This window comes from Balaenoptera ricei, chromosome 13 (genome assembly GCF_028023285.1).
Source record: "Balaenoptera ricei isolate mBalRic1 chromosome 13, mBalRic1.hap2, whole genome shotgun sequence".
NCBI classification, from domain to species: Eukaryota; Metazoa; Chordata; class Mammalia; order Artiodactyla; family Balaenopteridae; genus Balaenoptera; species Balaenoptera ricei.
The window spans coordinates 70,726,101-70,753,142 of record NC_082651.1 but is presented as its reverse complement, the minus strand read 5'-3'; the positions used below and the strand labels follow the sequence as shown (position 1 = coordinate 70,753,142).

The 27,042-nt window shown below is 41.1% G+C and overlaps 1 long non-coding RNA gene across 1 annotated transcript in view; it reads left to right on the top strand.

The window, feature by feature from the left end:
• The first annotated feature begins 692 nt into the window (after positions 1–692).
• The window catches only part of LOC132377355 (uncharacterized), a 107,986-nt gene continuing 81,636 nt past the window's right edge, over positions 693–27,042 (top strand). Inside the window, exon 1 of the long non-coding RNA XR_009506605.1 lies at positions 693–832. This is a non-coding gene — a long non-coding RNA (uncharacterized LOC132377355). The remainder of the gene's footprint in view (positions 833–27,042) is intronic.

Sequence of the window (27,042 nt, the reverse complement as noted above, 5' to 3'; positions counted from 1 at the left end):
GGGTGGGTGGGGGAATACACCCCATTCTGCCCTGACTAATGAAGTTCAGGCAGCAGCTCTGATCCTTCCAGCGCAGGGTCATGGTCAGGAAGACCAACAGCTGACAGTGCTATTGGAGGTGCTCCTAGGTTCTGAGCTTCCCGAGGGCAGGGTCACCCTTGGAGCCCACATAGCTCAGCTTCATGGGAGCAGAATGATACTTCTGCTCCATCCTTAACATGAAAGGAATAATTGCAAACCTTAGAACGCAAGGGGATGGTGAGATAGAGGAGTGATTCACCAACGCCCTCCCAGGAAAAGAAAGCCAGCACTTAAACACGCCTTAACATCTCAAATATAATTTCTATCTCTGGTAATGATGATGCTGACACCAGAGTGCTTTTGGAATGGGGTCCCCTTGTTAACAGAGGAGCGAGTGTAAAGTGGGTGAAAAACTCAGCCTAATGAAAGTGACTTTAATATCCCTTTAGTTTCACAAGTAGGATTCTGTGGCTCTTTTGTCTTGTTTGGTCCATGGGCAGTGAGTTTAATGACGCTTCACACTGAGCGTGCCTCAACCGTAGTGAGGTATTTCAAGAAAACTCTAGTTGGGATTCTGGATTCTTGGACCATTAATAATTTTAAGGGTGACAATAAAAGCTGGAGGAACTCCAGTCTCAGCAAGGGTTTTCAAAAGGCGGTGTAATAATGAGGCGTGCGGAGCCCTGGGTGGTAGGGCCTCCGGACTCCTGCTCTGCCCCAGCTGGCTCTGTGTCCTTGATCTCACACTTAACCTTGCTTTCTGGGTGCCAGTGGAATGTGCAGATAAAACTCTCCCTGACCTGCCTAAGAGGTATGTTATGAGAAACAGCTGATTGGGAGTATAAAATGTTAGGGAAGTCTGAAAGGAAGAAAAAAGGGGAAAAAAATTACATTTTGGAAGCAGAAATTGCTTAATAACAAGCAGTGACAGAATGCCTACATATTGGTGTTTTGTAGTCAGAATGAAGATTTATTTGGCATTTTGGATTTGTTTTTTCAGTGAGCAGAGGCTATTTGGGGGAGTTGAGAGAAAGGAGAAAAGGGAAAGAAAGTTAAAGTGCCAACAATAATCTAGGTGTATAATCTACCAAAAATTCTACTGATTGACAACTCTTTCTACTTATATAAAAAAGATCTTCTGATTATGATTATTCACACCATGTCTGTTTTCCACATTGTTTCATAATTTGAGGTTCCTTTTCCTACCCCATGATCCTAGCAATTGTCTAAAGCTAGAAAAGCAAAATCGTTTAGAATGTTGGCCCTCTGAGGCCTTAAAACAATGGCTGACCTAATTTTTTCCACAAGTCCTATTACTGAGCTTGGGTGTCTCACCTTTTTAGCCTTCCAAACACTGGCTTATCTTGGGGACCTTATGAAACCCTGTGCCTAAGAATAACCTGGTGGTTTAAAAACAAATAGACTAAGCCCTGTGTGAGCCTCCCATGAAGGGCATTTCTAATTCCCTCTTAAAAGCCTGAGCTTGGATCAGAGTTGATAGTATTATTTGGGGGTCACCTGCTGATTCTAGTTTCCCCTCCGCCCCCCTTTGTCAAGGTCTTGCTTCCTCTGACTTTTCTCCCAGTTCCAGGATATGCCTGGGTCATGGTGAAATGTGGACACTGGTGAATGTGGCCAGAGGACGTGGCTCTCCCTTCAGATCCAGGGACTGAAGTCTCCCGGCTGGATGAGGAGAATGATTAACCTCACAGCAACTGTGAGGCCAAAGTTGTTCCTACATCTCATAGACCAAATCCAGATCTTGCTGGGCTCAGAGGTTAATACATCGGCAGGGTCTTAACCACTGCCCCCCTCAGGGTTCCTTGCTCTACTGCTCTTGCGTTAGATGTCTCTGACTAGCCCTGGCTTGTCCCACTGGGGGGACTATCTGAGGATTGGAGAAACTTACTTGGTCATAATTTTGCCACTAGATAAAGGCCTGTGTCTGCTTCCATCCGTCACCTTAGCAGGTATCTCTGTTCCTATTCCTCCATAGGGCTCATGCCCACTCACAGGGCACTTTCCCTGGGTGGTTCAACTTTCTAGAAGATTCAGTGGTGTCATCTTATTACCATCTTGAGCAGGTCTTAATAAATTCCCTCTGGGTTATACATTTGCTAAGGGAGTGGCCTGGAGTGAGAAGAGAGACCTGGGCTAAGGCTCAGGAGACGGGTGTTCTAGGCCCAGCTCTGCCACCTGCTTCATGACCTAGGAAATGCCCTTTACGTTCTGAGGATATTATTGTTCTTGCTTGTAAATTGAGGCAATTAGACTAAGATCATCTCTAAAAGCCTATGCTGTAATACATATAAAATAGATTTGGTATAAAAGGTTCGCAGTTTGTAGCATTCTGGTCATATGCTCTATATTTATGTGTTTAAGTGCCAATAGATCAGAGGGAAAAAAATAAATTGGTAAAAGAAACAACTATTCTCACCTCTTTTAAAGCATGGAAGTCAATTATTTTTAATGGAGTTTTGCCTACTCAGTATAATATAAGGAAGACAAACTCTTCTGGTATTGGGTTCAGGTTTCTGAAGACCACCAGTGGCCATTTTATCACCTGTAAGTGATATTAAGACTAAAACTTGTATGTTCTAACCATGGTAATTTGTAAGCTATTGGCTATAATTAAATAATAGTGGTGATTTACCAAAATCCTTTCTTTCTGAAAATTAGTTATGGAAAACTGTTATTTACTTATGAGTTTAAGATAGAAAAAGAGATGGAAATACTGCCTTAAACCAGACGGAGTGTGGGCAGATGCTGGCCAAGATTTCCTTCCTTTCGTGGTTCCTTGAAGGCTAAGCATCCAGCCTCTGGGGCAAAAGCAGGCAATTGTGTTAAATCATGCAAAACAGAGTGGCAGTTGGGTGAGGCACACAAAATGGATTGAAAGCAGAGAACTACTTATTTGTCAGTACAGATTCCAGACCTGAAGGCTGCAGAGATAAAGAATAAGGATTAAATCTTATAATATGTTACCCGCTTTAAAAGAGAAATTTTTGCAAAAAGCACAACACACACATTTCAGCGTTTTACAATTTTCCAGTTAGTATTAACTCATTAATTAGTACAACATGAGTCAGTTTGGAATTTTCAGCCCAACAATCGTGCAGTTGCGTGAGAAGTTTTATAAATGTCCTGTAATCCCACAGGAATGTCCCAGATTACCTTCTCCTTTGCTTTAATTAGAAAACAGGATTGCAAATCAGAGCAGGGATATAAAATTGACTTTGTCTCTCTTACTAATGTTGTCACCTAGAACAAGTCACTTAGTCTATTTGGACCTCAGTTCCAGTAACTCCACTGTTATAAATTTACATCTGTAAAAATGTCCACACTATATCAGTAAGTGGGGAAAACAGATTAATATATGATTTATTTATGCATTAGTCAGCTTTGCTACAGAAACAATGACCCCCAAATCTCGGTGGCTCATAATACTAATTCATTCCTCTTTCACATTGTTAATGGCTACAGTCAGCTGCATTTCAGCTCCTTGGTCCTATTCTGGGGCCAAGCAGTCTCCTACCCACAGCAGAGGGAAAGAGCAGGACAGCTCACAGAAAAACACAATGGCTCTAAAACTTCTGCTCAGTTGTGGAGTGTACTGCATGCACACTCAGACCATTGACCAAGGAAGCAACATGATGCGGTTGATGATGGGGTGGGGATATATATTCTCTCCGAAGGCACTGCAAGTCGTTTGGCAACTGATTGATTGCCTACAGGAATTATTTCTCCTACAGGAAATGGGAGTAAATAGTTGGGGACAATAATATGTCACAATATATTTATCTGTAAATATAGATATGCATAGAAAAAGTCTGAAATGTTATTCATTAAAATATTCTTAGGCCAGGAGAATTGAAAATGTATCTTGTACATGAATGTTCATAGCAGCATGATTCATCATAGCCCTAAAGTGGAAACAACCCAAATATTCACCAATGAAGGATGAGTGGTTTAAAAAAATATAGTCTATCCGTAAAATGGAAAGTTGTTCAGGCATAAAAAAGAATGAAGTACTTTTACCTGCTACAACAGGGATGAACCTTGAAAACAGTATGCTAAGCGAAGGAATCCAGTCACAAAAGATCACATATTGTATGATCTCATTTAAACGCAATGTCCAGAATAGGGAAATTCAGAGAGACAGAAAATAGGTTAGTGGTTGCAAGGGACTGGGGGGGTGGGGTACAGGGGATAGAAAGTGACAGCTAATAGGTACAGAAGTTTCTTTGGCATGCTGAAAAACTTCTGGAGCTAGATACCGGTGATGATTGCCCAATCTTGTGAATATACTGAAAACCTCTTAATTGTTCACTTTAAAAGGATAAATTTTATAGTGTGTGAACTATATCTCAATTTTAAAAAATTCACAGAAGTTATTGGATGGTGAGATTGTAGATAATTTTCATTTCTTTGTGTACACAGTGTTATACTGCTTGATTATTTTTTAAAATGAGCAAGTACTATTTTTATATGGAGAGAAAAATAATGGGGATATTCTAATGGGGGAAAACATGAAAATATCAGTTGCACAAAATAAAGTTACCTTGAACTTTCCATACGATGCAATTCATGCATCCTAATCTCAAGTACTTTGCAAGTTGAAAATTTGAACCTCCCCTGAGTTAAGTACTTAAGAAAAAATTCATCATCTTTCTTTAGAATTAACGTGCAATAGCAAAGATGGAGCTATCTAAAATCAGGGAAAAGTGAAAATGGGGTTAATAAGGGGTATTCATAGTCAACGCCAATCTCAGGGAGAGAAATGGTTTCCCAGAGTCAGTCGGGAGCATACTAATCTACATCTTCCTGTTTCTACACATGGGGAAAAATCAAAACCACAGCTTCATCTCTTGGTTCTACCATCAGAAAAATTACAAGCTTAATTAGGTTTTTTGGTTCAAGGCCTCATTTTGCTTTTTTTTTTTTTTTTTAACATCTTTATTGGAGTATAATTGCTTTACAATGTTGTGTTAGTTTCTACTATATAACAAGGTGAATCAGCTATACATATACATATATCCCCATATCTTCTCCCTTTTGCATCTCCTTCCCACCCTCCCTATCCCACTCCTCTAGGTGGTCACAAAGCACTGAGCTGATCTCCCTGTGCTATGCGGCTGCTTCCCACTAGCTATCTGTTTTACATTTGGTAATGTATATATGTCCATGCCGCTCTCTCACTTCGTCCCAGCTTACCCTTCCCCCTCCCCGTGTCCTGAAGTCCATCCTCTATGTCTGCATCTTTATTCCTGTCCTGCCCATAGGTCCTTCAGAACCTTTTCTTTTTTTTTTTTTAAGATTCCATATATATGTGTTAGCATACTGTATTTGTTTATCTCTTTCTGACATACTTCACTCTGTATGACAGACTCTAGGTCCATCCACCTCACTACAAATAGTTCAATTTCGTTTCTTTTTATGGCTGAGTAATATTCCATTGTATATATGTACCACATCTTCTTATCCATTCATCTGTCGATGGACACTTAGGTTGCTTCCATGTCCTGGCTATTGTAAATAGAGCTGCAATGAACATTGTGGTACATGACTCTTTTTTTTTTTTTTTTAATAAATTTTATTTATTTATTTATTTTTGGCTGCGTTGGGTCTTCGTTGCTGCGTGTGGGCTTTCTCTAGTTGCAGAGCGGGGGCTACTCTTCATTGCGGTGCACGGGCTTCTCATTGTGGTGGCTTCTCGTTGCAGAGCACGGGCTCTAGGCAGCCGGGCTTCAGTAGTTGTGGCTCGCAGGCTCTAGAGCGCAGCCTCAGTAGCTGTTGCACACGGGCTTAGTTGCTCTGCGGCATGTGGGATCTTCCTGGACCAGGGCTCGAACCCGTGTCCCCTGCATTGGCAGGCGGATTCTTAACCACTGCACCACCAGGGAAGTCCACATGACTCATTTTGAATTATGGTTTTCTCAGGGTATATGCCCAGGAGTGGGATTGCTGGGTCATATGGTAGTTTTATTTTCAGTTTTTTTGAGGAACCTCCATACTGTTCTCCATAGTGGCTGTATCAGTTTACATTCCCACCAACAGTGCAAGAGTGTTCCCTTTTCTCCACACCAACTCCAGCATTTATTGTTTGTAGATTTTTTGATGATGGCCATTCTGACCGGTGTGAGGTGATACCTCATTGTAGTGTTGATTTGCATTTCTCTAATGATTAGTGATGTTGAGCATCCTTTCATGTTTGTTGGCAATCTGTATATCTTCTTTGAAGAAATGTCTAATTAGGTCTTCTGCCCATTTTTGGATTGGGTTGTTTGTTTTCTTAATATTGAGCTGCATGAGCTGCTTGTAAATTTTGGAGATTAATCCTTTGTCAGTCGCTTCATTTGCAAATATTTTCTCCCATTCTGAGGGTTACCTTTTCGTCTTGTTTATGGTTTCCTTTGCTGTGCGAAAGCTTTTAAGTTTCATTAGGTCCCATTTGTTTATTTTTGTTTTTATTTCCATTACTCTAGGAGATGGGTCAAAAAGGATCTTGCTGTGATTTATGTCATAGAGTGTTCTGCCTATGTTTCCCTCTAAGAGTTTGATAGTGGCTGGCCTTACATTTAGGTCTTTAATCCATTTTGAGTTTATTTTTGTGTATGGTGTTAGGGAGTGTTCTAATTTCATTCTTTTACATGTAGCTGTCCAGTTTTCCCAGCACCACTTATTGAAGAGACTGTCTTTTCTCTATTGTATACCCTTGCCTCCTTTATCAAAGACAAGGTGACCATATGTGTGTGGGTTTATCTCTGGGCTTTCTATCCTGTTGCATTGATCTATATTTCTGTTTTTGTGCCAGTGCCATACTGTCTTGATTACTGTAGCTTTGTAGTATAGTCTGAAGTCCAAGAGCCTGATTCCTCCAGCTCCGTTTTCCTTTCTCAAGATTGCTTTGGCTATTCAGGGTCTTTTGTGTTTCCATACACATTGTGAAATTTTTTGTTCTAGTTCTGTGAAAAATGCCATTGATAGTTTGATAGGGATTCCATTGAATCTGTAGATTGCTTTAGGTAGTATAGTCATTTTCACAATGTTGATTCTTCCAATCCAAGAACATGGTATATCTCTCCATCTGTTTGTATCGTCTTCAATTTCTTTCATCAGTGTCTTATAGTTTTCTGCATACAGGTCTTTTGTCTCCTTAGGTAGGTTTATTCCTAGCTATTTTAGTCTTTTTGTTGCAAAGGTAAATGGGAGTGTTTCCTTAATTTCTCTTTCAGGTTTTTCATCATTAGTGTATAGGAATGCAAGAGATTTCTGTGCATTAATTTTGTATCCTGCAACTTTACCAAATTCATTGATTAGCTCTAGTAGTCCTCTGGTAGCATCTTTAGGATTCTCTGTGTATAGTATCATGTCATCTGCAAACAGTGACAGTTTTACTTCTTCTTTTCCAATTTGGATTCCTTTTATTACTTTTTCTTCTCTGATTGCTGTGGCTAAAACTTCCAAAACTATGTTGAATAATAGTTGTGAGAGTGGACAACCTTGTCTTCTTCCTGATCTTAGTGGAAATGGTTTCAGTTTTTCACCATTGAGAACGATGTTGGCTGTGGGTTTGTCATATATGGCCTGTATTATATTGAGGTAAATTCCCTCTATGCCTACTTTCTGGAGGGTTTTGATCATAAATGTGTGTTGAATTTTGTCGAAAGCTTTTTCTGCATCTATTGAGATGATCATATGCTTTTTCTCCTTCAATTTGTTAATATGGTGTATCACATTGATTGATTTGCATATGTTGAAGAATCCTTGCATTCCTAGGATAAACCCCACTTGGTCATGGTGTATGATCCTTTCAATGTGCTGTTGGATTCTGTTTGCTAGTATTTTGTTGAGGATTTTTGCATCTTCGTTTATCAGTGATATTGGCCTGTAGTTTTCGTTTTTTGTGGCATCTTTGTCTGGTTTTGGTATCAGGGTGATGGTGACCTCATAGAATGAGTTAGGGAGTATTCCTCCCTCTGCTATATTTTGGAAGAGTTTGAAAAGGATAGGTGTTAGCTCTTCTGTAAATGTTTGATAGAATTCGCCTGTGAAGCCTTCTGGTCCCGGGCTTTTGATTGTTGGAAGATTTTTAATCACAGTTTCAATTTCAGTGCTTGTGATTGGTCTGTTCATATTTTCTATCTCTTCCTGGTTCAGTCTCAGAGGGTTGTGCTTTTCTAAGGATTTGTCCATTTCTTCCAGGTTGTCCATTTTATTGGCATATAGTTGCTTGTAGTAATCTCTCATGATCCTTTGTATTTCTGCAGTGTCAGTTGTTACTTCTCCTTTTCATTTGTAATTCTTTTGATTTCAGTCTTCTCCCTTTCTTTCTTGATAAGTCTGGCTAATGGTTTATCAATTTTGTTTATCTTCTCAAAGAACCAACTTTTAGTTTTATTGATCTTTGCTATCATTGCCTTCATTTCTTTTTCATTTGTTTCTGATCTGATCTTTATGATTTCTTTCCTTTGCTAACTTTAGGGTTTTTTGTTCTTCTTTCTCTAGTTGCTTTAGGTGTAAGTTTTGGTTGTTTATTTGAGATGTTTCTTGTTTCTTGAGGTAGGATTGTACTGCTATAAACTTCTCTCTTAGAACTCCTTTTGCTGCATCCCATAGGTTTTGGGTCGTCGTGTTTTCATTGTCATTTGTTTCTAGGTATTTTTAAATTTCCTCTTTGATTTCTTCAGTGATCTCTTGGTTATGTAGTAGTGTACTTTTTAGCCTCCATGTGTTTGTGTTTTTTACAGATTTTTTTCCTGTAATTGATATCTAGTCTCATAGTCTTGTGTTCAGAAAAGATACTTGATACAATTTCAATTTTCTTAAATTTACCAAGGCTTGCTTTGTGACCCAAGATATGATCTACCATGGAGAATGTTCCATGAGCACTTGAGAAGAAAGTGTAATCTGCTGTTTTTGGATGGAATGTTCTATAAATATCAGTTAAGTCCACCCTGTTTAATGTGTCATGTAAAGCTTGTATTTCCTTATTTATTTTCATTTTGGATGATCTGTCCATTGGTGAAAGTGGAGTGTTAAAGTCCCCTACTCTGATTGTTTTACTGTCGATTTCCCCTTTTATGGCTGTTAGCATTTGCCTTATGTATTGAGGTGCTCCTGTGTTGGGTGCATAAATATTTACAATTGTTATATCTTCTTTTTGGTTTGATCCCTTGATCATTATGTAGTGTCCTTCTTTGTCTCTTGTAATAGTCTTTATTTTAAAGTCTATTTTGTGTGGTATGAGAATTGCTACTCCAGCTTTCTTTTGATTTCCATTTGCATGGAATATCTTTTTCCATCCCCTCACTTTCAGTCTGTATGTGTCCCTAGGTCTGAAGTGGGTCTCTTGTAGACAGCATATATATGGGTCTTATTTTTGTATCCATTCAGCCAGTCTATGTCTTTTGGTTGGAGCATTTAATCCATTTACATTTAAAGTAGTTATCAATATGTATGTTCCTATTACCATTTTCTTAATTGTTTTTTGTTTCTTATTGTAAGTCTTTTCCTTCTGTTGTGTTTCCTGCCTAGAGAAGTTCCTTTAGCATTTGTTGTAGAGCTGGTTTGGTGGTGCTGAATTCTCTTAGCTTTTACTTATCTGTAAAGGTTTTAATTTCTCCGTTGAATCTGAATGAGATCCTTGCTGGGTAGAGTAATCTTGCTTGTAGCTATTTCCCTTTCATCACTTTAAATATGTCCTGCCAGTTCCTTCTGGCTTGCAGAGCTCTGCTGAAAGATCAGCTGTTAACCTTATGGGGATTCCCTTGTATGTAAATTGTTGCTTTTCCCTTGCTGCTTTTAATATTTTTCTTTGTATTTAATTTTTGATAGTTTGATTAATATGTGTCTTGACGTGTTTCTCCCTGGATTTTTCCTGTATGGGACTCTCTGTGCTTCTTGGACTTGACTGACTATTTCCTTCCCCATATTAGGGAAGTTTTCAACTATAATCTCTTCAAATATTTTCTCAGTCCCTTTTTTTTTTTTCTCTTCTTCTTCTGGGACTCCTATAATTCAAATGTTGCTGTGTTTAGTGTTTTCCCAGAGTTCTCTGAGATTGTCCTCAATTCTTTCCATTCTTTTTTCTTTATTCTGCCCTGCGGTAGTCATTTCCACTATTTTATCTTCCAGGTCACTTATCCGTTCTTCTGCCTCAGTTACTCTGCTATTGAGTCCTTCTAGAGAATTTTTAATTTCATTTATTGTGTTGTTCATCATTGTTTGTTTGCCCTTTAGTTCTTCTAGGTCCTTGTTAAACGTTTCTTGTATTTTCTCCATTCTATTTCCAAGATTTTGGATCATCTTTACTATCATTACTCTGAATTCTTTTTCAGGTAGACTGCCTATTTCCTCTTCATTTGTTTGGTCTGGTGGGTTTTTACCTTGCTCCTTCATCTGCTGTGTGTTTCTCTGTCTTCTCATTTTGCTTAACTTACTGTGTTTGGGATCTTCTTTAGCAGCCTGCAGGCTGCAGGTTTGTAGTTCCCATTGTTTTGGGTGTCTGCCCCCGGTGGCTAAGGTTGGTTCAGTGGGTTATGTAGGCTTCCTGGTAGAGGGGGCTGGTGCCTATGTTGTGGTGGATGAGGTTGGATCTTGTCTTTCTGGTGGGCAGGACCACATCTGGTGGTGTTTTTTGGGGTGTCTGTGAACTTATTACGATTTTAGGCAGGCTGTCTGCTAATGTGTGCGTTGGTGTTCCTGTCTTGCTAGTTGCTTGACATAGGGTGTCCAGCACTGTATCTTGCTGGTCGTTGAGTGGAGCTGGGTCTTAGTGCTGAGATGGAGATCTCTGGGAGAGCTTTCGCTGTTTGATATTACATGGGGCCGGGAGGTCTCTGGTGGGCCAATGTCCTGAACTCTGCTCTCCCACCTCAGAGGCTCATGCCTGACACCCGGCCAGAGCACCAAGACCCTGTCAGCCACATGGCTCAGAAGAAAAGAGAGAAAAAGAAAGAAAGAAAGAACGAAAGAAAGGAAAGGAAAGAAAAGAAAGTTATTAAAATAGAAAAAAAAATTTTAAATAAAAAAATTAAAAAGTAATAAAAAAAGAGAGAGAAAGAAAGAAGAGAGCAACCGAATGAAAAAACAAATCCACCAATGATAACAAGCGCTAAAAACTATGCTAAAAAAACCAAGAAAAAGAAACAAAAAAAATGGACAGTCAGAACCCTAGGACAAATGGCAAAAGCGAAGCTGTACAGACAAAATCACTCAAAGAATCATACACATACGCACTCACAAAAAGAGAAAAAGGAAATATATATATATATATAAAAAAATAAAAACTGGAAGAGAGCAACCAAATCAATAAACAAATCTACCAATGATAATACGCTCTAGATCCTCAACTAAGATAAACATAAAACCAGAAACAAATTAGATGCAGAAAGCAAACCCCAAGTCTACAGATGCTCCCAAAGTCCACCTCCTCAATTTTGGGATGATTCATTGTCTATTCAGGTATTCCACAGATGCAAGGTACACCAAGTTGATTGTGGGGATTTAATCCACTGCTCCTGACGCTGCTGGGAGACTTCCCTTTCTCTTCTTTGTTTGCACAGCTCCTGGGGATCAGCTTTGGATTTGGCCCCGCCTCTGCATGTAGGTCCCCTGAGGGCGTCTGTTCCCCACCCAGATAGGATGGGGTTAAAGGAGCGGCTGATTAGGGGGCTCTGGCTCACTGAGGCCGGGGGGAGGGAGGGGTCCGAATGCAGGGAAAGCCTGTGGAGGCAGAGGCCAGCGTGACGTTGCTACAGCCTGAGATGCACTATGTGTTCTTCTGGGGAAGTTGTCCCTGGATCACGGGACCCTGGCAGTGGCAGGCTGCACAGGCTTCCGGCACAGGAGGTGTGGATAGTGACCTGTGCTTGCACACAGGCTTCTTGGTGGCTGCAGCAGCAGCCTTAGTGTTTCATGCCCATCTCTGGTGTCTGTGCTGGTAGCCGTGACTCATACCTGTCTCTGGAGCTCGTTTAGACGGTGCTTTGGATTCCCTCTCCTTGCACACCCCGAAACAATGGTCTCTTGCCTCTTAGGCAGGTCCAGAGTTTTTCCCGGAGTCCCTCCCGGCTAGCTGTAGTGCGCTAGCCCCCTTCATGCTGTGTTCACGCAGCCAACCCCAGTCCTCTCCTTGGGATCCGACCTCCAAAGCCCGAGCCTCAGCTCCCAGCCCACGCCTGTCCCGGCTGGTGAGCAGACAAGCCTCTCAGGCTGGTGAGTGCTGGTTGGCACCAATCCTTTGTGCGGGAATCTCTCCGCTTTGCCCTCCGCACCCCTGTTGCTGCGCTCTCCTCCGTGGCTCCGAAGCTTCTCCCCCCACCACCCACAGTCTCCGCCAGTGAAGGGCCTTCCTATTGTGTGGAAACTTTTCCACCTTCACAGCTCCCTCCCACTGGTGCAGGTCCCGTCCCTATTCTTTTTTTTTTTTTTTTTTTTAATTTTATTTATTTATTTATTTATTTATGGCTGTGTTGGGTCTTCGTTTCTGTGCGAGGGCTTTCTCTAGTTGCGGCAAGCGGGGGCCACTCTTCATCGTGGTGCGCGGGCCTCTCACTGTCGCGGCCTCTCGTTGCGGAGCACAGGCTCCAGACGCGCAGGCTCAGCAATTGTGGCTCACGGGCCTAGTCGCTCCGTGGCATGTGGGATCTTCCCAGACCAGGGCTCGAACCCGTGTCCCCTGCAATGGCAGGCGGATTCTCAACCACTGCGCCACCAGGGAAGCCCCTGTCCCTATTCTTTTGTCTCTGTTTTTCCTGTTTTCTTTGGCCCTGCCCAGGTATATGGGGAGTTTCTTGCCTTTTGGGAAATCTGAGCTGCCAGCATTCAATAGGTGTTCTGTAGGAGTTGTTCCACATGTAGATACAGTTTTGATGTATTTGTGGGGAGGAAAGTGATCTCCACGTCTTACTCCTCCACCATCTTGAAGGTGCCCCCTCATTTTACTTTTGAGTGAACCTGACAGCTAACATTCTAGTCAGGAAACAATATTTTCAGGAAAGAGGTGTGGGAATTAGGGGATTCAAGAGAACTGAGATGGAGACCCAGTCCAGGGTGTTCAAGCTGACATCAGAACGTGGGATGTCTTTCAGCAGGGGAGGGGCTGGCGAGTCTGAGAGAGTGAGCCACATTCAGAGTGGAGATTTAGACCCAGCTAAGGCTGCAGATGGACTCAAGCATCTCCCTGACGCACTCAACAGGAATTTTCCGAGGACCCAGCAAGTGCCATTGACCCCTCTGTATTCAAGGTTGACTGGAGAATCAGTAGCTAGTGTCTCTTTCATAGTCTGAACTTAATGTTAAAGGAAGTGTGTGAACAATATTCCAAGAGCCACAAAATTCCAACAGGCCAGCAGGCATGAAATATGTCCTATTGAGCAGGCATGGCCTCTGCCTGCAAGGGATTTATAGTAAAATACAGTAGATGAGAGAGACTCACATGTAATCAGCAGAAAACTAGTGCTTGGAAGAGTTGTACTTATGTGTAGGTGTGTGTATAAGCTCCTATTTCTAGGAAGGCCATGGCTTAGGTTCTTTACAAATAGGGCACCATAAATGGAATTGTCCCAAACATTGCTGTTAGTCACAGTTTTGATCTGAAAGGTCAGAAAGAACTTGAAAAAAAAAAACCAAACAAACAAACCCTTGTGACTTATCAGAATTTTGTTAAATGTTCTTTGGCCAGGAGCAGTCATACATGACTCAGTGATGTAGCTTATTACTCACGATTTATTATTTGAAGAAGAAAAGGGCGAAGAAGTTGTTCTCTCTTAAAACCCTGGCAAGAAAATACAAGGTCTTGCTATGTCCTTCCTAAAACAACTTCCTGAAGAACAGAACCCAAACCACAAACAGCACTGCAGCTCAGACCATTTTTGCCCAGCGTTTCCGAAAATATTATGCTAATTCTAATCTGCAACACAGATGACATTACCAAGGTGTAACAAGAAGCAATCAGTGTTTATAAAGTACATTTTCTCCTTAGCCCTGCCTGACACTGTACCCCAGAGGTGGCAGGAACCTCTGGGTCTCACATCAGAGATGGCAGGCAGGGACTTAATATGGTGCCTGATTGCTGAAGTTCTGCTGACGAGCACTGATACTAATCTGTATAGAATCTGTGTCTCGTATATAAGGTACAGGTATTTGGAGTTTTCTACTAATCTGGGAAAGAGAGGCCTCCAGAGCTGGGAGAGTGCATGCTGATTTTATTCAAGCATGTTGAACTGTGTCCAGCATATAGTAGGCTTTCAATAAATATATGTTTTTAAGTGATGAATGAATGAATGAAATACTACTAGGGCACAGGTGCATACAGGTATACACACTCATACATATATAAACATATATAATTCATACATACGTATATATAGGAGTTGGCTCACACACTTATGGAAACTGAGGAGTCCACACCCAGGAGAGCCAATGGTATAGTTCCAATGCAAGTCTGAAGGCCCTGAGAAGCAGAAGAGCTGATGGTATAAGTAAATTCCAGTCCAAGTTCGAGTCTGAAGGCAAGAGAAGATCAATGTCCCAGTTCAAAGGCAGTCAGGCAGAGAGAGAAAATTTGTTCTTACTCATCCTTTTATTCTATGCAGGCCTTCAATTGATTAGATGAGGCCCACCCACACTGGGGAGGACAATCTGCTTTACTCAGTCTACAAATTCAAATGTTAATCTCATCTGGAAACATCCTCAGAGACACACCCAGAAATAATGTTTCAACAAATATCAGGGGCACCCTTTGGTCCAGGCAAGTTGACACATATATATTCTCCAAATCCCTTACCCATCCTACTCCCATTTTAGGACAAGTTGCATGAACCAAGCACCTTTTCTGTGACTTTTGTAAGGAATGAATGCATTTGTGAGGCTAGAAGTGGATGGTTTAGATCAAAATTTTCTGGGCACGAAGCTAATTGGCACAAAAGTAGATTGGTGATTTCTGACAGCATTCAGTGCCTGCCGGATACACTTGATTAGTTGGTACTGTGCTCCCTTAATCATCAACCACACTGTAATACTAGGATAATCAAACCAATGTCAGAGTGTGGGATGCACAGAGGACAGGTAAAGGGCAGAGTCTGAGCAGGTGGCTAGATCAGAGAGCAGAGAGGTGGGCTAAGCAGAGGCCGCAGTTAATAGGAAACATCTCAGCTAAGGGTTTTCAACTGGAATCACCTGAGGAGCTTTAAAATCTGCCCAGGCCTTCCTCCAGACCAATTAAACCTCTTGGGACGTGGGAGATGGTGGCACCAAAGTGCAAGTGTTTTTAAATGTTCCTCAAATGCTTCTGAAGTGCAGCCTGGATGGAGAGTCCCTGTTCTGGGGTCCCTGTTCAATCAGTTCTTTACTAGAAGCGAGTGAGGTGGATCCTTTGTGAAAACCAATTCAGTGGAGAATAGTGGTTCCCAAACATGACTGCACATAGGAATCACCTGGGGAAGCTTCAAAACCCGCCTATGCCTGGGATTCCCCCCCGAGAGGTTGTGATTGAATGGGTCTGGGGTGTAGCCGGGGCTTTGGAATTTTAAAGAGATCCCCCAGAAATGCACAATCTCTAGCCCCATTCCAGATCTTAGAATCAGAATTTGCATATAAATTTTTTAAAAATTGTGGTAGGGGCTTCCCTGGTGGCGCAGTGGTTGGGAGTCTGCCTGCCGATGCAGGGGACACGGGTTCGAGCCCTGGTCTGGGAAGATCCCACATGCCACGGAGCAACTGGGCCCGTGAGCCACAATTGCTGAGCCTGCGCGTCTGGAGCCTGTGCTCCGCAACAAGAGAGGCCGCGATGGTGAGAGGCCCGCGCACCGCGATGAAGAGTGGTCCCCACTTGCCACAACTAGAGAAAGCCCTTGCACAGAAACGAAGACCCAGCACAGTCATAAATAAATAAATAAATAAAAGAACGTGAATTTCTAAAAAAAAAATTGTGGTAAAATACAGTTATCCCTTAGTACCTGAAAGGGATTGGTTCCAGGAACCCTGCTGATACCAAAATCTGCAAAGGCTCAAGTCCCATACATAAAATGGTGTAGTATTTGCATATAACCTACACACACCCTCCAGTATACTTTAAATCATCTCTAGATTACTTATAATACCTAATACAATGTAAATGCTATGTAAATAGTTGTTGGTGAGTGGCAAATTCAAGCTTTGCTTTTTGGAACTTTCTGGAATTTTTTCCCCAATATTTTCAATCCACCTTTGGTTGAATCTGTGGATATGGAATCCATGGATATGAAGGGTCAACTGTATACATAACATAAAATTTACCATCTTAATCATTTTTAAGTGTACAGTTTAATACTGCTAAGTATATTCACATTATCGTGCAATCAATCTCCAGAATTGTTTTCATTTTGCAAAACTGAAACTCTATATCCATTAAACAACAACTTCCCATTCTCCAGGCTCTGTGTGGGATGCACTCTGCAGGCCTGCAAGCTTTGTAGCTGCCCAGCCTTGAAACTAAAGAGACAGCAACAGAGACATCCATGATTTATTGGACAGGGCATCTTACACGTCCAAAACAAGGGTCCTGGAGCGACACCTCACCATGTATGGCAGATGGCAGGTAGAAAGTGGCAGCAACCTTTGTTACTTGGGGGAGGAGGCTACCATTTATAGTGGGAATTGATGTCAGGTTGGCTCATCAGTTACCAGGGAAACCAGCAGCTGAGACACATCCCTCACAACCCCTCAGGTCAACAATTATCACGAGGGTGGCTGTTCGGGTCTAAGGATTAGAATCATCACTAGCTGGGCAGGGAGTGAGCACCGTTTCACATGGGCAGAGTGTAGGTGCTGCAGTGACTGGTCGAGCAGGGGATGTACAAGAGAGAGCGAGAGAATAGCCATCTTGAGTGGCCTGACCATACACCACCATTCTACTTCTCTTCTCTAGGAATTCGACTCTTCCAGGTACTTCATATAAGTGAGATCATACAGTGTTTGTGTTTATGTGACTGGCTTATTTCACTTAGCTTAATGCCTCAAGGTTCATCTATATTGTAGCGTGTGTCAGAATTTCCTTCCTTTCTAAGGCTGAATAAAGTTCCATTGTATGTATATACCACAGCTTATCTATCCATTCATCTGTCGGTGGGCATTTGAGTTGCTTCCACTTCTTGGTTATCATGAATAGTGCTACTATGAATATGGGCGTACAGATATCTCCTCGAGACCTTGCTTTCAGTTCTTCTGGGTGTATCCAGAAGTGGAATTGCTGGATTATAGAGCAGTTCTATTTTTTAAAGTTTCAGGACCCACCATACTGTTTTCCACAGAAGGTGCACCACTTTACATTTCCACCAACAGTGTACAAGGGTTCCAGCATCTCTCTTTTCTTGCTAACACTTGTTACATTCTGGGTTTTTTGTTTGTTTGTGTTTATTTTTGATAGTAGCTATCCTAATGGGTATGAAGTGCAGAATCTGCATTTTAATCAGATCCGCAGGTGATTGTGTTTGGTCACAGTTTGAGAAGCTGCTCTACTGCCCAGGCTGGTTCTCTGGCTGGCACATTGCCTCCTTAACATGCATTCTCCCATATTTGGTAGCATTGACTATGGTGTTGTGTTGTCAGTGTTTATTGGGCTTTCCAGTTTTCTACAAATGACTATTATGGCTTGATCTTGTTCAACCTCTGCTCTTTGCACTATTGTTCTTCGGCAGCTTTGGTGAAAAGTGCCTTCTGGGCTCATGTATAGAGGGTTTCCATCCAGGGGGGAAGCTGAGTCCTGCTCCTGAGGTCCCATGTGGTCCAATCTCTGCAAGGACACAGAATAAAAAGAAACAGCCCAAATAGGCCAAAGCAACGAAGAGGAAGTCCACCTTTACCTTAGAGTTGCCAAACAATTTAAAAAGCAATGAAGACCAGGACACCCAGCAGCGTTTCTTGAAGCCCCTTCATCTTTCTTCTCCGATTCTCTCTACTTGCACAGTGCTCTGGAGCTCCTCATACTTCACCTGCTGCATCTCTCTCTCCTCCCTCTTGCGTACTCTTCTCCTTGCCTCCATTTATTGGTACATCTGCCCGGTCTCTCTTCATAAGCAGATCCTCTCCTTAAGTCTGTACCTTTTCTTCCTCCAAGACTGAATCCCCAGAGTTCTGGAACTGTTTGGGAAAGCTGCATACTTCTCCAAGGGCCAGGGAGGGACCAGTGGGCAGAGAAAGACAGCATTTTCTATGTGTGTATGTGTGTGGAGTGAGGGTTAGGTGGAGACTGAAAACTCTTGTTCATGGCTGGCTTGCACATTTGTCTCCTTTACTGGATTATGAGTTCTCCGTGTCTTACCCCATGGGTATCTTCTGTCATAGTCCAGTTTCTGATCCATGGTGAGTGTTCATATATGTGTGACAGCTGACTGCTTGGTGACCTAATCTAGGTATAGGGGAGGAACAAAATTCTTTTTCTCTCTGCCCTCCTAGGTTCTTCAGCTGGGGCTCTGTAAATTAGACTGACCCAAGACAGATTAACAAGAGAAAACAAGCAGAAGCTAATTAACCTGTGCATACACATGGGAGTCCTCAGAGATGAGTAACTCAAAGAGGTGGTTAGAACTTGGGCTTATATTGCATCTTAACAAAAGAACAATGCATTTTTAGAGAAATGACAGGACAAAGGAAAGGGACTTTGAGTTTCTGGTGGTGGGGGGAAGTTGGGGAATGTAACTATATAGAGGGACTAGGAGAAGATAAGGGCTAATTAGTTAAGTTTGTTATGTAGATTCCTCTGGTGCTGTCTCTAGGCAGATAAGGGTCTAGGGTTGTCTCTGATGGTTAACTTCTGTCTTTCCTGGAAGAGAGGAGAGAGGGGGAACCTTGACAAATTTTTATCCTGCTTTTAGGCAAATAAGGGCAGGGCAGAGAACATTTTTTGTGTCTTGTTCTTCCCAAATGTCTTCAGCTCAAATTAATCAGTGTGTCAAAGTGGCATATTTCAGAGTGGCATACTCTGTTACTCTTCACGGATAACCTAGAGTCTATGTGTTCATTATGCTACCAGCTCTGAAAAAGGGTCCCACAATACTCACGTCACAGCATCACCTAGGATTCACTGCCTTCTTCCCCAGTGTCATAGAAATAAAGCTTCTCAAGGGCCTCAGTGGCTCTTATATCCTCCAGCATGTAGCTGACATTCTCAACAAGACTCCTTGATGGAGATGATATTTTGAGAATTCAGAATCCAGCAGATCCCTCTGGAAGTGATATTTCACTGCTGCCTCTGGTTCTGACCCAGAGCTGGGTACAGATCTTCTTTCTTATTCATAAGCAGTATATTCTTGAAATTGATTCACCACTATATACCCCTGCTCCTAATGACAGATGGTAGCTTTTCCTTGTCTTTCCTGCTTTTGAACATGGATATTAATCTGTGGACTAAACATTAGGAAAAGTGCACTGTCTTCATAGCACATGAGTGACCTTCTCCTGTGGTCCTCAGGAAGCTGGACCTAGGAAAGAACTTCAATATTCACCAACATACTAAGCTGTAAATATCACACTGTTTAACTTGTAACATTAATCTTTCTGTGACTCTAGGCATAAAATAAGGAAAATACCACAACTTACTACAGCAAGTCAATGGGCCAATGAGATGGATGCTGTTATGTTTCAAAATTGTGCCAAGTTTATGTTGATAAAGTGACTTTCTTCTGGGAATCTAAAAAACAGTGCCTATGGTTCTAATCCCGTGTGACTCTGACTTTGTTTTAGATTTACATAAAACAGGAAATTGACCCAATGTGGCCTCATTTGTCTTCATAACTCCTCTACTGATGGAATTTATAGTGGGTGTAGTGTTATTATTCTTTCACTACTGAGGTCTAGAGAGATTAAGCTTTCAGTTAAACTAGCAAATTCTGTATTTGTTCCAGAACCAAGAGAAAACGAATAGGTCTGTGGCTATGTCTACATTAAAAAACAAAACTTTAAAAATTGCTGTTATATGGTGGAAATGAGGACATTTTGTTAATCAAAAGCAGTTGAGTCTCACAGACTGAGTCTATTCAAGGCTTGGTTAGAATTGACTTGTCAGTCTCATGGAACACCTTGTCAGTTCAGCCTAACCACCACTTTGATGGATTAAAAAGCTAAACAAACTTAGAATGTTTGAATGATCTACCATCTAAATCAACTGTGTGTGGACCAGCAGCATGTGAAATGTTAAAATTAATACAGTCTTTCTAATCACCTTCAAGAAAAATAATCTGACTAAATTCTCATTCTTGGGCATTTGTCGTATAGGAAAGGCCCAAATAGCTCCAAATCCTTCTTTCCACATCCATTGAGTACAGTATGAATTTTGACATGGTCCGTATTTCTGTTAGGAGTTTTGGGGGTGTTTTTGTTTTTGTTTTTTTTAAATTTTTATTAGAGTATAGTTGCTTTACAATGTTGTATTAGTTTCTACTGTACAGCAAAGTGAATCGGCTATATGTATACATATATCCCCTCTTTTTTGGATTTCCTTCCCATTTAGGTCACCACAGAGCATTGGATAGAGTTCCCTGTGCTATACAGTAGGTTCTCATTAGTTATCTATTTTATACATAGTCTCAATAGTGTATATATGTCAATCACCATCTCCAAATTCATCCCACCCCCCCTTCCCCCTTGGTATCCATACGTTTGTTCTCTACATCTGTGCCTCTCTTTCTGCTTTGAAAATGAGATCATCTCTACCATTTTTTTAGATTCCGCATATATGCATTAATATACGATATTTATTTTTCTCTTTCTGACTTACTTCACTCTGCATGACAGTCTCTAGGTCCATCCACGTCTCTACAAATGACCCAATTTTATTCCTTTTTATGGCTGAGAAATATTCCATTGTATATATGTACCACATCTTCTTTATCCACTCCTCTGTCGATGGACATTTAGGTTGCTTCCATGTCCTGGCTATTGTAAATAGTGCTGTAATGAACATTGGGGTGCATGAGTCTTTTTGAATTATGGTTTTCTCAGGGTATATGCCCAGGAGTGGGATTGCTGGGTCATATGGTAGTTCTATTTTTAGTTTTTTAAGGAACCTCCATACTGCTCTCCATAGTGGCTGTATCAATTTACATTCCTGCCAACAGTGCAAGAGGGTTCCCTTTTCTCCACACCCTCTCCAGCATTTATTGTTTGTAGATTTTTTGATGATGGCCATTCTGACTGGTGTGAGGTGATACCTCATTGTAGTTTTGATTTGCATTTCTCTAACAATTAATTAGTGATGTCGAGCATCTTTTCATGTGCCTCTTGGTCATCTGTATATCTTCCTTGGAGAAATGTCTATTTAGGTCTTCTGCCCATTTTTTGGTTGGGTTGTTTGTTTTTTTGATATTGAGTTGCATGAGCTGTTTGTATATTTTGGAGATTCATCCTTTGTCAGTTGCTTCGTTTGCAAATATTTTCTCCCATTCTGAGTGTTGTCTTTTCGTTTTGTTTATGGTTTCCTTTGCTGTGCAAAAGCTTCTAAGTTTCATTAGGTCCCATTTGGTTATTTTTGTTTTTATTCCCATTTCTCTAAGAGGTGGGTCAAAAAGGATCTTGCTGTGATTTATGTCATAGAGTGTTCTGCCTATGTTTTCCTCTAAGAGTTTGATAGTGTCTGGCCTTATATTTAGGTCTTTAATCCATTTTGGGGTAATTTTTGTGCATGGTGTTAGGGAGTGTTCTAATTTCATTCTTTTACACGTAGCTGTCCAGTTTTCCCAGCACCACATATTGAAGAGGCTGTCTTTTCTCCATTGTATATTCTGGCCTCCTTTGTCATAGATTAGGTGACCATAGGTTGTTAGGAGTTTTGTTTAGCTCTTAGTACAGGAAACCTGCAATAATAATACTTATACAATATAGAAGTTCCTTTTTCTCACATGTAAAAGAAGCATAGAGAATTGGTGTAGCTCAGAGGCAGGACATGAAGATTCTTTGCCTGTGGGTGAAAGCAAATTGCTTCTGGTATTTTAGGCTTATTGTGATAGAGAGAAAAGCATTTGTAGCCGTAATGACTGCATACTAGATAGCCAGAGTTCTGCCAGTTTGCTTCAGTACAGACAGCTTTAGGTAGAGTGATAGCAACAGAGGTTACTGATTAAGCTTTTGATAATCCACTATCATGCTCTAAGATCCATCTAGTCACTACACATGTTAAGCAGGTGAGTTAAATGAGGACATAATAGAAATCACCGTTCCTTTAGTTTTTTTTGATGGTGGGACCCATTTCCAGACTTCTCTTAAAAATATAGTGTTACTTTTGGTTTACTATTTTCTTAGGAAGAGACAGTCACAATAGTGCTCACTTTGGGCCAGGAAGCCAATGTGAGGATTCTGCTATTTACCAGATTTATCCATTCAGACTGTAATTCAGGAACTAGGGCAAATAACCAGAGGTTGGATTAACAGAAACTTTGTTCCCACCATGAGATGGACTTGGACTCAAACTTCATTTGTCACTGGATCCCCATAGGTAAGGCTCTGCTCTGCGCGTGTGTGGGGGAACAGTGACATTCTGGGTCCTTAAGGGTTAGCACAAATCCAAAGCCATGTCGATAATTTGTGAAAGGTATATTTCCCTTTCTCTAGTACACAGTTACGTTGGTAAATGTATGCAGGTACTTTTGGTGAAGGGATAGAGGAAGATTTTCATAGGTTCTTACAATGTTCTTCCTCGAGGTTTCTCCTTTTCATTCACTGAATTGAGAGTCTGGATATTAGAAAATAGGCCAAGATTCTCTAGTGATGATTTAAGTCAGGTATGATGATTTAAGTCTAGGTTCACCAGGCTTAGAAAATTTTTCAGTTTTACAGGTCAAGTACATCCCTCATAGGCTGCCTATCTAGTTCAGTTTTAGAAACACCATGATCAGTTAGCCACCATCAAAAGATCCCTGGAAGTCAAATCATTCTGCTATTATAATCACTGTATCTACTCTGTTTCTGGCACTTAAATCCTACTATTTAGTGTCTGCCCCTCTGGACATCCATCAACCGTGCTGAAATCAGGGAACTAATTTTAATAGCAGTATCTCCCACCTTCATCCCCAGAGTACAGTAGAAATTCAACAAAGCACTCTTCAAGGATTCTGGTTCTCTCTTCATCAATGTTTTCTCCAATGCCTTAGAAAAGGGAGTGTCTCTAGTCTTAGTTTCAGTATATGCTAGATATTGTGTATGATAAATCCATTCCAATATTTTTATCTCCTTAAGTCTCTGGAGTCATAGCATTTCAACTTCCTTCAGTGCTGGGCCACAGTGGAATCCGGGTTTCAGTTGACCAACCGAGTTAACAATTGGCTCAAGCTAAGGAGAATGAATGCAGAATCTCTGGTTAGTGTATCCATGCTAATAATTTGACCCATAAAATTATGTTTCTAGTAGAATACCCAATGTATTGTCTAGGCTTTTGCCAATATTAATTTTAGCAAAATTTTGCAATTCTTTTGGCACGTGAATCTTTTCCTTCCACGTTTGACTTTTTAAATTGGCCCCTAAGGACATGCTAGATCTCGAGCTAGTTACAAGTCTGCAGGGAATGAAGGATCACAGGTGTAAGGCAGGAGAACTGGAATTCCTGTAGGCGATAACTGTCTCAGATGAGGTCACTATATGGTCTTCAAGCAGGGCCACATGAGCATCTTTAGACAGGGGAAGAGGACTGCTTCTTTTGGTAAGAGAGGTGCAGTGGAGTTTGAGGGTACTCAGAATCATCTGGAGCCTCCCAAATGCCCTCATTCCAATTCTTGTGGCCCCCTTTCCCAAATAATGCCCTGACTTTCATATATGACATCTAGTGAGGACATGAATTCAACCTACATTGAAATTCAGTAACCGGCCAGATCTGACTCTGTGTTTGCTTTGCATCTGGCCATGACAGCCCTGTGACTTTAAGAGATAAAAAATTCTTTTAGAGGAGTCCTAAAAGCTCCCTGTTTCTCTAACAATACCTTAGTATGAGAATTTAAATTCTTTAGCCTGTCTTCATTTCTAAAAGCTCACAGAAGCTAATAGAGGCAGCCATCCCAACCCCTATTTTTATATTCCTTAGCCCCATGTAATAAGTGGGAAAACAATCAAAAGGGAAGCCAAAATTTGGCTTCAGTAGACACTTGATTCCAAATGACGAAAGATAGTCATTTACATTGCTATTTTACCATCTCACATACCATGGGTTACTAGTGTCCCATCATTTAATGATATCCCAATACTTATTCCAAGCCCAAATAGGTCAGATAAGTCAATCTAATGTTCCATGTCCTTGAAATCTGTTGATTGCAACCACTTATAGTCCAATTTTTGTGTTGGTCAGAGTTCTTTATTTGTAATCAATGAATTTCCTCTGGTTACTTTAAGCAGAAAGGAATTTATTCGGGGATATAGAGCTTAAAGAAGCATTACAAATGTTGAAGAAACAGACTTTAGGTAAGCTTCCAGGAATAACCCCAGTGTGCTCTTCCACATTCCAAAACGACCTTCCAAAGGAGTTACAGCATCTGCTATGATCCGGAAGCCACCACACTGCTGGTTCCATTCCATGCCAGAAATATGAATGCCTCTTGCCGTGCCTCTTCCCTGTACAACTCGGTTTTGAATCAGTCTAATATGGGTGCATCTGACTGGTGGAATGTCAATCACCCTAGGTATCCTGCACAAGAACTGGGAAATACAATTTTTTATTTGTTTATTTGTTGTTGAGAAGACAGGAGCTACAGAGTGAAGAACTATCAAAATGTTAAGAAGGTGTTCAAAATATTTTTGGACGTCTGAGAAGGAGCCTGGAGAATAGAAAAGGGAAGAGCAGTAGGAATTTACTTCTTGGATTGGGTGGTAGGCCCACAAGGATTCGTTATTTATTTATTTATTTTGGCTGCACCGTGCCGCTTGCAGGATCTTAGTTCCCCCACCAGGGATCGAACCCGCACCTTTGGCAGTGAAATCATGGAGTCCTAACCACTGGACCACCAGGGAATTCCCAGGATTTATTATTTTTCTAATACTTTATAATGAATACATATGTATATTAGTCTGGCTTCTCCAGAGAAACAGACCAATAAGATCGTTCTATCTATCTATCATCTATCTATCTATCTATCTATCGATCGATCTATCTATCTATCAGGAATTATCCTATGTGAATATGGAAGCTGAAAGGTCCCAAGATCTGCAGTCGGCAAGCTGGAGACCCAGGAGAGCCAATGATAGAGTTCCAGTCTGAATCTGAAGGCTAAGCTGGAGACCCAGGAGAGCCAATGATAGAGTTCTAGTCTGAGTCTGAAGGCTAAAGACCAATGTCCCAGCTCAAACACCATTAGGCAGAGGGTAAGAATTCTTTCTCACTCAGCCTTTTACTTTACTCAGGCCTTCAAAAGGCCCACCCACAAGGGGGAGGGCAATTGGCTTTATTCAATCCACCAATTCAAATGCTAATCTCAACCAGAAGCACCCTGGCAGACACACCCAGAAGTAATGTTTAAACCAAATATCTGGTCACTCTGTGACCCAGTCAAATTGACACACATCAATTTTATATACATATCAAAGAATACTATTTTCATTATGAGATATAAAAAAGGATTTTGGGACAACTACAAGTGACTGATGGCCACTACAAAATGTAGTCCCTGTTCTTAAGGTTTTGACTGAGCTTAAGTGTAAATGCTTTGGGGAAGGAGCAGTTTTTTAAGTTGCTATTAGTCATTTGTATCTTGGTTTGAAGGTGAATGAATGGGTTGTTGAATGGAGTTTGGAGAGAGAGAGAGAATTTAATCTAGGTATTTGAGGAGTGGAAAGGTTGAGAGAACCATTAGAGGAATAAAGGAGGAAAGAATGGGAGTTTGAGGGCTCTAAGACAGATTTCTGCTATTTCACATTTTGGTTAGAACTGCGCTAACTCCTGGCACTTGCTTGAGGTATAGTTTTCATTTTTATTTTTTCACCTTAAAGGATATTGGAATTTTCATGGGACTTCCCTGGTGGTCCAGTGGTTAAGACTCTGCGCTCCCAATGCAGGGGGCCCTGGTTCGATCCCTGGTCAGGGAACTAGATCCCACGTGCTGCAGCTAAGACCCGGTGCAGCCAAATAAATAAATAAATATTTAAAATAAAAATAAAGAAAAAATAAAGGATATTGGCATTTTCAGATGTCAACAGATTATTTCCAATCTGTTATGTATCTATCAGTATGCCCAGTTTTCATTTGTTCATATACATGGCAGGACTCTGAATTAAAACTTGCTCTTCCAGCCTGTCTTTCTGGTTCTTGGGGTATTAGTCCACACTATTAGAAAGTGCAGGTGGGGTCATATACTTCATTATGTGCTGCTATTTGTTTCAGTCTTGGATTGGAGGAGCCAATGAGCAGAAATTGCACAAGGGAACTTTCTTCAAACCTTCAGTTTATGAATAATGCATAACTCGCCGTGACTCATCAAAAGCAATGGTAAACAAACCCCCAACAGTTGGCCACCTCCTCAGCAATCCACAGACAGTGGTCCCACCCCTTGCAAACTGTGAACGGCAATATTTGAAGGTAGCAATGGAAATTGGTGGTGCTGGTTTATCTTTAGCATCACCCATATGCTTATTGGCACACAGTTAAGTCAGAAAAGTGACTGAGGCAAGCAAAGAGAAAAAGGTGTCCCAACTACTAAGGTATCTGGAATCTGTAGAAATGCAAGCTGTTCCCTATCCCACCCCACAGAAGTGCTCTTTCCCTGATCTTTTTCCTGTTATAAATGGGGAGCCCCACCATTATTATAGTCTGACAGTCCTGGCTTCAAATTCTGCCTCTGCTACTTTTGAACTTTATGTCATTGGGCAAGTTACTTAACTTTTTTTTTTTTTTGAATTTTATTTTATTTATTCTTTTATACAGCAGGTTCTTACTAGTTATCCATTTTATACATATTAGTGTATATATGTCAATCCCAAGTTACTTAACTTTTCTTCTTTTATTTTAGTTTCTTCTCATCTTTCCATCCTGGCCTCCATTCAGTAAGAAGGGATAGTAGCAACACTTAT